Source organism: Ciconia boyciana, chromosome 5 (genome assembly GCF_034638445.1).
Source record: "Ciconia boyciana chromosome 5, ASM3463844v1, whole genome shotgun sequence".
NCBI lineage: Eukaryota > Metazoa > Chordata > Aves > Ciconiiformes > Ciconiidae > Ciconia > Ciconia boyciana.
The window spans coordinates 35752759-35764759 of record NC_132938.1 but is presented as its reverse complement, the minus strand read 5'-3'; the positions used below and the strand labels follow the sequence as shown (position 1 = coordinate 35764759).

The 12001-nt window shown below is 35.4% G+C and overlaps 1 protein-coding gene across 4 annotated transcripts in view; it reads right to left on the bottom strand.

Annotated features, from left to right (window-relative positions):
* The window catches only part of FAT1 (FAT atypical cadherin 1), a 115412-nt gene that overhangs the window by 57682 nt on the left and 45729 nt on the right, over nucleotides 1-12001 (bottom strand). The gene's annotated exons all lie outside the window — the stretch shown is intronic.

Here is a 12001-nt window from a genome sequence, read left to right as displayed (position 1 = left end):
TCAATTTTCCAACACATCTGTGCATGTCATGCTACTGACAGGAGTAATGTATGTAATTCTCTCACATGAAGTCTTGTTTTCAGAGGGTGTTCATACACCTTATTCAAAGGGTGCTTACACACATTATTTGAATAATTACCAGTCTCTTCAGGAGAAACATCTGTTTGTATTTTTAGTGATAACAACAGAAAAAGGATGACCTGAAGAGATGCATTAGTGGTGGAAACTAGAGCCATTTGTGTGTGTTGGCTCGATTTGGCAATGACAAGGAGTCAAATAGTTGCTGTTGGCAATAGCAGAGAATGAGGACAAGTTTTTGATGCATGATGTTAAGATTTTGTTGCAAGAGTTTGAGACACCTTTGATGCAAGATTAGGAAGGCATGATGAGTTAAATGAAAAAAGTCAAAGAGTAAGAGGTGACAAAAAGACAGTGAAATCTAAATACAAAAGGATCTTATTTGAATTAATTCTCCTTAACAGTAAGTTCAAAATTGTAACTACTGAGTTTCATGAAAAGTAAGCTCAGTCAACTCTCAGTTATAGTTGAATGGCTTGCTGTGGTGTGGGTTAACTGTGCCATGGATGCAGACACAAGAGATAACTCAGTTTCTTTGCTGCACAAAAGCCATTAACCTGTTTGCAGGTACAAATTGGCCCCACAAACACCATCGCTGTGTTCACACGGCACTGAGCCTGTGCTAGTAAATCCTGCTAGACTCAGCTTGGCTTTTCACAGAGCAAACACCAAGACCTGGATTTGCCCGACTCAAGCCACTACTGGCCAAAGCATCCCATATTCTCTGTAGCAGGAATGCAGCATATGCTAGATACAGAAGACGCTGCAATGTCGTGAGACTTTTTACCCAACTATCCCAGCTTTTTATAGTGACAAGAAAGCACTGCCATCTTGATGCTTAATTGTCAAACTGAAAAACAGGGAAGCAATTACCCAATTAAGGACAAAATAGAGATCAAAACATAGGCCACATACTTCATGTTCCTTTTTCTAACTATAGCATAAGCTTTTTATTAATAAGACCTCTTATAAGCAAAATTAAAATCCGTTTATAAAGTTTTCAAGGTTGATCTGCTACAACAAAAAAAGCCTTCAATTTTGTCTCACAGCTGATAAAAAAATAGAGCATGTAAGTAAGAATGGCAATAAAGATTTCAATTTCACTTAAAAGAGAAAGGCCAACAGAAACAGAATTACATACTACCAGTGCATAGCTATCAATGCTCCTGTCCAAATTGTAGAGTTGTAGTCTACATATATCAACAAAATAGCCTGTACTAAATAGTATCAACAAAACCCATATAGGGCAATATTACAGCTGTCAAATGTTCAAACAACTATTCTTAAAAAAACAGTGCAAATAATGGCCATTTCAATTATGGTCAAATCTGCCCTTGTTTTTCCAGCAATTTGGTTTGCCATTGTATCAAATCCATTATATACACCTAGTATTCTAGACAAAGATCTATCATCTTCTCCTACTTTATCTTTTTGTGCTTTTACAACACATAGAAGATATGTGTGTTATTGTTCAGGATACATCTTAGTGGTATTATGAAGTAATTGCCCTTAATTACAAAGAAAGTGGGAATGAAAATTAAAAAAAAAAAAAACCAAGGAAAAAATGTTGCATTAGTACTGTAAATTTGGGGGGGGGGGGGGGGGGGGGAAGAGAGAAAAAAAGTATGGGACAACTCTGTATTAACCTCCTGGAGTTAATATATTCCCATAGAGATTGCAGAGCTGTGAACCATGACAACTGAAAATATTTATTGTCACATATTCTAAACAAAGCTTTCTCCTTATTTCCTGGCTGAGACTGGTCAAGCCACACCTTTTCTTTCCACAGGCTCTATGGGGAACAGCACAAAACTGTTAACTGGAAAGGAACAAATGGCAGAGCAGATGCCTCATCTGCTTCCCTCAAGCAAAGGGACCTGTAGGTGACTTCAAGAAACACAAGCTCTCCTAAACACCTCTTTCTAGTAGGTACCTCTGGAGAAAGCCAGCACAAGCCCTCCTATGAAGCATTAATCCCCTGAGACTCACCACAGTTGCAAGGGGAAAGGGTAAATTTCAGCATAGCCACTAAAGGAGTTGGCTGTTCAATAGCTGGGTTGAGGATGGAGAGGATCTCAAAAACCACAAGAAGAATAAAGTAATTCCAGCAGAAGTATCTCATTATGCTTGCATTTCTCTGAATATTCAATATTCAGTCTATGCCCTCTGACAATATTAGATTCTATCTCTCACAGCAGCAGCAAGTAGAGAATTGCCAACACATGAGAGCAGAAAGATGGCACTATTCAACAGTTTCCCATCCACTTTTCCTCCAGCATGAGCCATTAAGGCTGGAACCACCACTAGTAAATGCCAACTAATACTTTGGGAAAAAAATAAAATATGCTTTTGCTTCATAGAATTCTGTCAGACAGAATTCTATCATGTACCAGTACTCTACATACTACAGTTTGTTAAAGAAAGTCTAATTCCAGAGATAATTTCTGTTAATAAAGCTGGTCAATACAACTCAAAGGGGTAAGCAGAAAAATATCCAGTAAGAACAAAATATATATGCTTCCATCTGTTAAAACTTCCAGTCTTTTCAACCAAGCATGCCACACTTCTGTTAAAACGCTTCAGACCAGTAACAGAAGGGTTTAGTCTTCACCATATATATCCTGTATATTCAGCAGAAACTAATGCCAACAAAGGAAATGTAACACTTCTGGATTTAGAATCACATACACATGCATGACATTCTTTTTATTTAACTCTTTACTGCTAGCCACTTTCCTAAGTGAAAATTTCACTTCAGTGAAGTGTTTCACTACAGCTTAAGACTGTAAAAGGTTTGATTATGCACCTTTGCATACAATACATCCCCACAGACATGACAAGTAAAAGATGATTTCAATCAATCTCTGAAGAAGTCTGTAACATAATCAGTTCTGAAATCCTTATTATGAGGTGAGGAGAATCTGTTCACTGCTGAATGAGAGAAATGACAGTGTGCATAAGAAACAGACCACTGTGACAAAGCATTCATTTTCGAAGCAAAACCTACTCACAGAGCCTCATTTTGCAGTCGTATCTTCCTGTGTTCCCTCTGCCTCCTCTTATCACCCCCCCACCCCAACAGGAACAATGAGCTCCGGTAATTCACATCACTGACTATTATTCCACCTGGAAATCAATGCACACTATGGCGAGATGGGTCAAGCATCCTTGGGAAAACACAATTTTATAACAAACAATTCTAAGATAATGATGAGCAAATGGTATCTCTAGCAGAATTGGTGCAATTTTTCTATTCAGTAATGTTTTAGAACTCACCTCATCAGAAACATTTTCATAACAGCAGCTTAATCATTTAGAGAGACTTTGGATAAACCACAGCTGTTCCACCTCACTAGCTGGAGAGGTACTATAATGAACTGAAACTAACTGTAAACATCCATAACAAAAACCCCTCACCAGGTAACAAATACAATTGTATTCTCCCTTCTTTCCTCCTCTGAGTTTACATTCTGGGGATATCCGCTGTCTATTTGAGCTCTACTGAAAAATCAAAATAGTTACAACTGAATTCAAATAAAATTTACTTCAGATTTCTATTTTAAACAGTATTAAAACACACAAAAATGTGACTACATCATTCAAGTATGTAAATATGAATAGAACTGCTACATTTGGAACAGAAAATAGCACAAGGGAGCTGACATTAGCAGGGATTTATTTTATCCCATATAAGCTTTCATCTCAGTGCCCAGTTACATCATGTTACCTCTGTATCTGAAAAATAGCACATCAACAACAACTTCCATTTAATGTTGAAATGGTAATCTCTTTAAAAAACCACAGAGCATTAGGTAAGCGCTGTGTTAAGAATGTTAATATTACTTCCATGCTATTAGCTACCTTTATGGCATGGATGATCTCAGTGATGAAAGAAATAGCATCAGAAAAAGCAGTCTTTGCAAGGGGAGGAGGAAGGCTCAAAATTTTTGTCTTGCTGTGTATACATCACGCATTCCCTACTACAGGCATACCTACAAATGCATACATTTGTGCTTTCACAAATATACACAGACTTTCCAACTGCACATTCAGCTTGAGATGATGAAGGTTCTGGAGCTGGATGGGAGTTTGTCTGTTAGCCAGGGCTAACCCACCACGATCCAAAAGACGAAAGCAGATGCCAAGTCTACTAAGCTGCCTCCAATGAGTTTGAATCAATAGGCTCGATCTGAATGTAGTATAACACTCTTTGAATTGTAGCGTACGAAAAGAAACACGGTTTCTCTGATCTTTGAATGCATTGGCACTGAAGGTTTAAGGAAATATGGAAAGCAGCTACAACATTTTTTATCACCAACTTCAACAGATATAAGACATTGGAATTAAATATAAGGGAGGTCACATTTTGTTGATGAGGTCTTTGTCTTCTGTGTTGAATGCAAACTATAACTAGTCAGCAGAAATGGCTTCTCTGGACTGCATTAGTGCAACTCAATCAGTTTAAAGCTTTAGATCAGTTTACTTATAATGTATTATTATTAAAGCTGTCATTCCCCCACTTCAACCTCAAAAATGACATATTAGGAATGAATGTTAAAAACAATTATCTTGGTATTTTCTTTACAAGGTCTTAATATATATAACTTACTTTACAATCAGTGACCATCAGAAAAGGCCCACATTTCCTTTCTAAAGATGTTCAGATACACTTTTTAGCAAGACTGTAGCCAGTCTTGTCTTCTATGTAAGCCAAGACAAGGCTTCACAACCAAAGTAAATAAACAGGTTAATAAAAACAGGTCAATGAAAAGTAATAGCAGAGGGATTTAAGAACAGATTTCATCTTTGCAGCTGACAAAATATAAACTCCATGTCTTACCAGTCATGTATAGATGATGATTATAAGCTAGACAGTGTGCCATTGTGATATATCACCATGAAGGCAGGCTGCTGAGTTAAAAAACAAACAAGATCATAGTCCTAACCAGCTATCATACTGGAGAAAGCGTATCATAAAGGAACTGAACAGCTTTGGTTCACATAGTCCTAAAGATAGTTCCTTAGCAATTTGACTTGCTTTTCATTCCTAAACTCTTCCTTGTCCTAAGCACCTTAATAGTTCTCAATAAAACCAGCAACAGAATAGTCACCAGTAATTTTCAAGTGCTGAAAATATGACTGTGAACATATAGTCCCAAAAGAAGCTAGCAATATCATTTACAAGTACATTAAATGGCTGCAAATGCCTCTTCTGCCCAAGCATTTAAAAGCAATCATTTGTGTTTTTTCAATAAAGACTGCAAAAATTATGCCACTTCCGAAGAGAAATCAAGAGCTCAGGTTCCTTGTTCCACTCTCAGCTGAATACTCTACCCAGTAGCTACAGAGTTACGTTGTTGCTTGCTTGTTCTCTCTGGCCTCTTGAGTCTTACCTTTTTTTGCTATACAGTTGTTTAGGTAGAACAAAGATCACTTCTGCCTAGCACAACTTACAGCTTGTGGCTTAACAGACTTTTCTAGGCAGTTTAAATCCACTTTTGGGGCTACAGGAGTAGTTTTCCACTTCATGTATGAACTTTCTCATCAGGATATTTTACAAAAATGAGTTACACTACCCTATAAATAGTTTTAGAAAAATTTAAAGGGAGACCTACTGCAGTACACTGTGCTGAAATCAGTGTTCCCTTTCTGTTAAGTATAGCATGATTTAACTCAACTAGTGCAGTCTTTCACAACTTTGGTGCCTTTTCCCCTTCAATTCCCATCTGCAGCAGTTCAGGCAAAAGCAAGCAGGACATTCCCACAGTGTGCAGGCATCTAGGTAAACTCCAGACTGAAAGTCTAAAATGCTTTATAGAACTACACACTCTATTTGCTCTTCAGATCACTTTTTCTTTTTATTTAAGCACTTCCTTATTCCTGTTGCAGATGCTGATGCATATGCTCTGGATTTCATCCACAAAAACCATTTTTGGCACATTCATCCCAGCTGAATAAATGTCTTGCACTTTGAATGGTACTCCATGAAAAGTAAAGTAATAATTGAGATCTCAGTCCTACCCAAGTCAGGATTGCATCAAATAAGGGATAACTAGCCTAGTCCATAGAGGCGTGCTTGTGTCAGCACATTAGACATTTATTGAAGTACAGCAATATCAGTGTTTGTGAGTTTGTTACTTGTTGCCAAGACAGACTGTAAGCTTTGTATATAGGGTCAAAAAGTAAGTTACTTAATCCTATGGCTAATATTTCATACCACCAGTCACCATGCTAATCAGTAACCAGGCAATTTAACTACTCAATCCTCCTACTACAAATTATAAGTGCAAGGTGCACATCTGAAGTTAAGAGTCACTTCCCTAAGCTATTTTAACAGCATCCAGGTATAAAGACCTGGAATTTGCTGATCAGAGTACTCATTAATCATTTTAGTGATTGCAAGCAAACCACCAAAGGTTATTAACGTATGGTATAAGGAGGAAAAAACACTTTACATAAACAACTAAGTCATCCAATCCGATAAACACTGTAGAGCTTCAATTTCAACTAGATTTCTAATGAAGTATAAAATCTGTGTTTAGTGATCATACAATTATAAGAAACTGCTCAAATGTATCTTACAAAAGTAAACCATATAGTTTTGTATACTCTAATTAGTCATGGAGTACATGATTTTCAGTCTGGATTTACTAAGACAGTGGTACAACTGCTTCTGCAGTAATTCTTTTACTAGTAAAACTATTTGGGAAATAATGAAAATAAATATATAAATAATCACACACCCCCAAATAGCTATACTAGAAAAATAAACCTAAGTCTAAGCTCCTGCATTCTGAGTACTTGAAAGCATTTAGGATGTGTCCAGTTTCATTGTCAATCATATTATTTTGGTATTTTGTTTCTCTCATACATAAGAAGATAACAAAACAGAGCTGTAAATCAGAAGCAGTATAAGCTGAAATCACAAAAAAATGGTACTTAATAAATAATTAAAAAATAGCTAAAATAATTTTGAATGGAAAATAAAACAACAAAACCCAAGTATGATTATTGAAAGGACACTAGTAAGTGATGATTCCTGTAGAATGAACTTTGATCTTACTGTCAACGGAACACTATAAATTTTTGTTATCTCTTTGCTTACCTTGCAAAAATACTCTTGCCTTCAGCACCATCTGGTATGCTGAAGCCACACCAATTCAAAGCTCAAATGCCTTCAGTAATTAACTCTAAGTAACCTGATCTTCATCACTTGACTTTATTATCTCATTTTGAGACATACCATCTTCAATAATCAAGTACAGAATTATTGCCATAAAATCTCCTATCATCTTGAAAGATCTTTTCAAACCTGACATAATCTTACTGTATTTATAGTGCTTGAACAAAGAAAGAAACCCCATGCTCCTTTCCAAGCTTGGCTTTTTTTTTTCCCTGAACAAAGAAAATGCATTTTTCAGCTCACTGTAGCCAGCACTGAGTTGTTAATATGTTTTAAAAAAACCATGATCAGTTGAGAGAAGTATTTAAGAACAATTATTAAAGGATTGAGGTTAGTTTTGAGGTCACTTTCTCTGCCACAGAAGTTTTACAGTTTCACAATTAATCTCCTATAAAACTGCTGCAACACACATGTGGATTAAGGAAGATTGACAAATTCACAAAGAAAGAACATATATAGTCTTTGGAATTTATTCTGCTGGTAAAGCTATTTACAGTCGGTAAATATTGCCTCTGAAATGCAAGGTAGCTAAACAAAATTTAATTCTGAACTTTTTGCATTGAGTTAACTGAAAGTATTCATCAACAAGCAGATTTATAGTTACAGTTAAATATCACTAACCATAAAGTCAAAGTCTGCATGCATTGCAACTACAACTCAGCTACACAAACAACCTAAACTTTAAAACAGAGATTTAAAAAAGTTATTTCAGTGAGTTAAGAATACATGATTTCAAAGAGAAATATCAGAGCAGGTTTCCATGTTGGCTATTGTCTTGATGTCAAAATTGCTCTTATGCAATTCAACTGTTTTTACTCAGACTGTTTTTTAGTCACAAAACTGTTTTGGTTGCAATTACAGCGTATAACTAATGATGGCATTGGTTGAGAATGGCTGTAAGTAACATGAGAAATCATTGAACTCTTTTTGGCATTTAATAAAATTCTACAAACAAGGAAATGTATTATGGGGGAAGAGAATAAAGTTTGATACTACTTGAATTTTTTTGGCAAAGTACGAGAACAGCTGTTTAAAACTTTTTGATAAATTACAGTGATATGTTCTAAGTGAAAGAAGAAACTAAAATGTCTAGTTAAAGTTTCTTAGTATTCAGCATCTTATAATAAGGAAATATCTTTTGGGAAAACAGTTTCCAAATAACCCTACAGGATACTAGAAAACTGAACAGAAGTACTAGTTTTAAATGTGGTCTCTCTTATTATAACAACCTTGGAGACAAAAACGTGAAGGGAGGGTTTTGATATCAGTTATCTTAGCACATCTAAGACTCCATCTACACAAAGTCAAATGAGACCACCCACTGGACCTAAACGTGTACAGGTCATAAAATACGGCCAGCACAGAACAGAAGTCTTTCAAACTTAGATATAGCTCATAATTCCATTAAACACCATATTAGTTAATTGATGCCACCAAAAAACCCAAAACAAAACCGGGGAGTAAGCAGCCACACAAAACACAGCTTAATATAAAAAATGTTAATTTTAACCTATATAAAATTATTAATTCATGATGGACAAACTCATCTGAGAAAATCACAATGTTTTATTTAACTAACATTACATTTTACAATATAAAAGTGTGAAAAATATTATTTAATTAACTAATTTGTAGAGAATGGATATGAAACTAGCTGACTGTTATGGACAAAATCCATTCCCTCCAATTTTTGAAGATATGGTTTATAGAAGGGGGAAAGTCACCTTCCAAATGTTCATCACTGGATTGTGTGTGTGTGTATGGTTTATTTATTTCACTGTTTGTTTTTTATTAATTCAAACCATGATGATTTCCTTAAGAAAGCCCATCGCTTGCAAGAGATGGTTGGTCTTGCTTTGTCAACTTCAGAACTGGTGATCCAATTTGAAAACACAGTCTTCTAAATTTGAAAATGTAGACAAGTTCAAGAATGCATCTCCTTAAAAAGCCAACAAACAGAACTATATTTCTACTGTTGAAATACAGAAAGTTTTGAAAGACTTGAAAACAATGAATTAAAAATGTGATTTGGCAGATGTTTTTTCAACATTTATCACAGCACCGACACTGGATGTAAAAGTTTTTCTCTTGAAGGAACTGAGGCAGGACCTAAGAGTAGCATGCCAGAAAAAACATCGTATGATCTAACACTATGAATAATTAAAAAAAAAAAAAAATTAAGAACAACTGCCTTATTCCAGTGCTCTCTGTATATGGATAAATGAGGTACAGATTAGCACCTTGAGATATTTCAGGGTTCTGCGCAGCCTTAAGCCTACAAATAACCTTATTGGAATTTTCTCCTGCTACTCATTTAAATTTTTCATAGGAAAGGAAAGTTCAGGCAACAGTATAACAACTCTGTTAGATAGAATTGCCCTTACTATCTTATCTCCTTTGATATCAAGAATGGTTTATGGATGACATGCGTTTTTACAAAAGTACAGAGAAAGTTGTTCAAATGACAGTAAGAATATTAGGATATTTCCAACACCATTACAGGCTTTCTTTTGAGGCCCCCTAACTCCCTATACATCTAAACCCTAAAAGATTACTTTCTAAGTGAGAATTTGGAGACTTATACAATGCTGAGGCCTTTTTTTTCCCTTTCTTTCTTTTTCTTTTGTTTTAATTGCATGTTATTTCCTACATTTACAAGACAGAATATTACTGGAACAAGCCTGGAGTGCACTGCAGTCTTTTATCTACTGACTTAAAGGGAACTGCTTTTGTAACTGAACCATATGTAAAGACCTCCATGCAACACTCATGACAGAGATGATCACAAACTGCCACCAAAGGTCTTGTCTCAGCTCTCAGAAAAGCTGAAGAATAATTTTATAGCTGACTCCTAGTTAGCTTTTGACTGTGACTCCACTGTGAATTTTTCAGATAGAAAAATTACATTACTTCATGTAGAACTATATTTTTGCTGGGATTGATCTTTTATTTTCAGCACTCAAAAAATCAAGCCAAGCTAGATGTGAATCAGGGCACTAATTCTAAGTAATCTTCTCTTAATAGGAAATGAATCAATATAATGTTGTAGTGTTGTTATACACACAAACTCCATTAAGTTACACTACTTGGAGAACCTATCAAGGAAAGACTGGTATCTTCAAAAGCCATTATACCATGTAAAAGTACTATGCAAGTGGCTCATCACAGTATCTGATCACCATCTCCTCCCTGGCTAGAATTATAATTTTGCACGTTATATATTCCAGCTCAAAAGAACATACGATACAGAGAGATTTTGTCTCCATCATCATTTCTGCATCAGAATATGGGAAAATTGAAAGAAAACCTCATTTTCTTTTAAACTCCTGCTTTACAACATAGATCATGCAGAGTATGACCTGAAGTTTTTACGTAGTTCCAGGGACAGAAAAAGGAGAAAGGAAGGACTGCTGCGCTTTCTGTTTATTTTTCCAGCTCCTACCATTTCTCTTTTTCCAAGGAGATGTAAGAGAATAAATAAAATTTTTAAAAAGCCCCAACACCACCACCTAAAATTTAAAAGAAGTGATCTCTACATACATGCTTGCAAATAAATAGCTGCCTACGTATAGCAAATTTTGTATCTTTTCAAGTGCTAAATCCCTAAATATTGTAGAGTGAGTGGATGTGAAGATGTTATTAGAAATTTCACAGATATGAACTTGTTTTCCCAGATCCAAAAAAGACCAGGTTGAAAATCACTACTCTAATAGCACTTCAAATGTTTTAAACAATATTTAAAAAGGAAAATAAAAGTAGCTTTTTGCAGAATTAAACTCTCTTTCCAAATGTATGTCTACACAAACTGTTGTCTACTCATGTAACCCTCTCTGGTTGCAGGAGTTTAACAAACATTTGGGTTAATTCTGGTCACATTTTCAGTAAAGGTAAAGAAAAAAAATAATCTGTTCTAGAGACAGTGTAATCAAATACTTTATTTTCTCCGTGTCTGACACGTAAACAGTTGGGCACATGGAGGCTGCTACATATGCTTTGAGCTGTGTGACATGAATGAACAATAATTGAGCCTGGCATTGTTTGCCAGCTACAGAAACAAAAGAACAATTTCAGTGTTTGGGTCTTTATTTAACTTTAAATCACATTAGTGTGCAATGTAGTAATACTGTTTTTTTCAAGTTCTAAAATATTAGGTCAATTGGGATTAAAACCCACAAGTAGTTAAACAACAAAGATTTCCTTTGTTAAAATGAAGCCAATACTACTGTGCGGTCACTGGCCCTTCATTTCCTCACTAAGTAATTTTCCAGTGTTATCGGAAACCCATGGAAGTTGTTTGCAGCTGTACCCATTTCCTATTTCACTTCACTCAGTCTCCAAATCAGACACACACACACACACACACACGAAGATACTGCTTTAAAGGTTACAAACAGTGGAAAATGATAAAATCATGTGAGGTAGATGATTTACCCATGAGCTATTAGCATTTCATAACTTCACAAAGCTCTAATGATTACTAGAGACTAACAGACAGTGAGACCACAGACTCAATGTTACCAAAATTTTAATCATGCTGTTTGATAGAACAAACTTTTAACATTAAAACAGCATTCTATTTTGGGATTGCATATATAAAAATGTCTTTAAATCAGCACTTAATTTGAAGGTTGATGTTAACTTTGTAATGCATGTTTTGAGGTGTGGTATAATTTATGAAACAAAAACTGCCACAATCTTAAATTGCCACAGGATCAATTTAGTGTAAATCCTTTCAAAAAC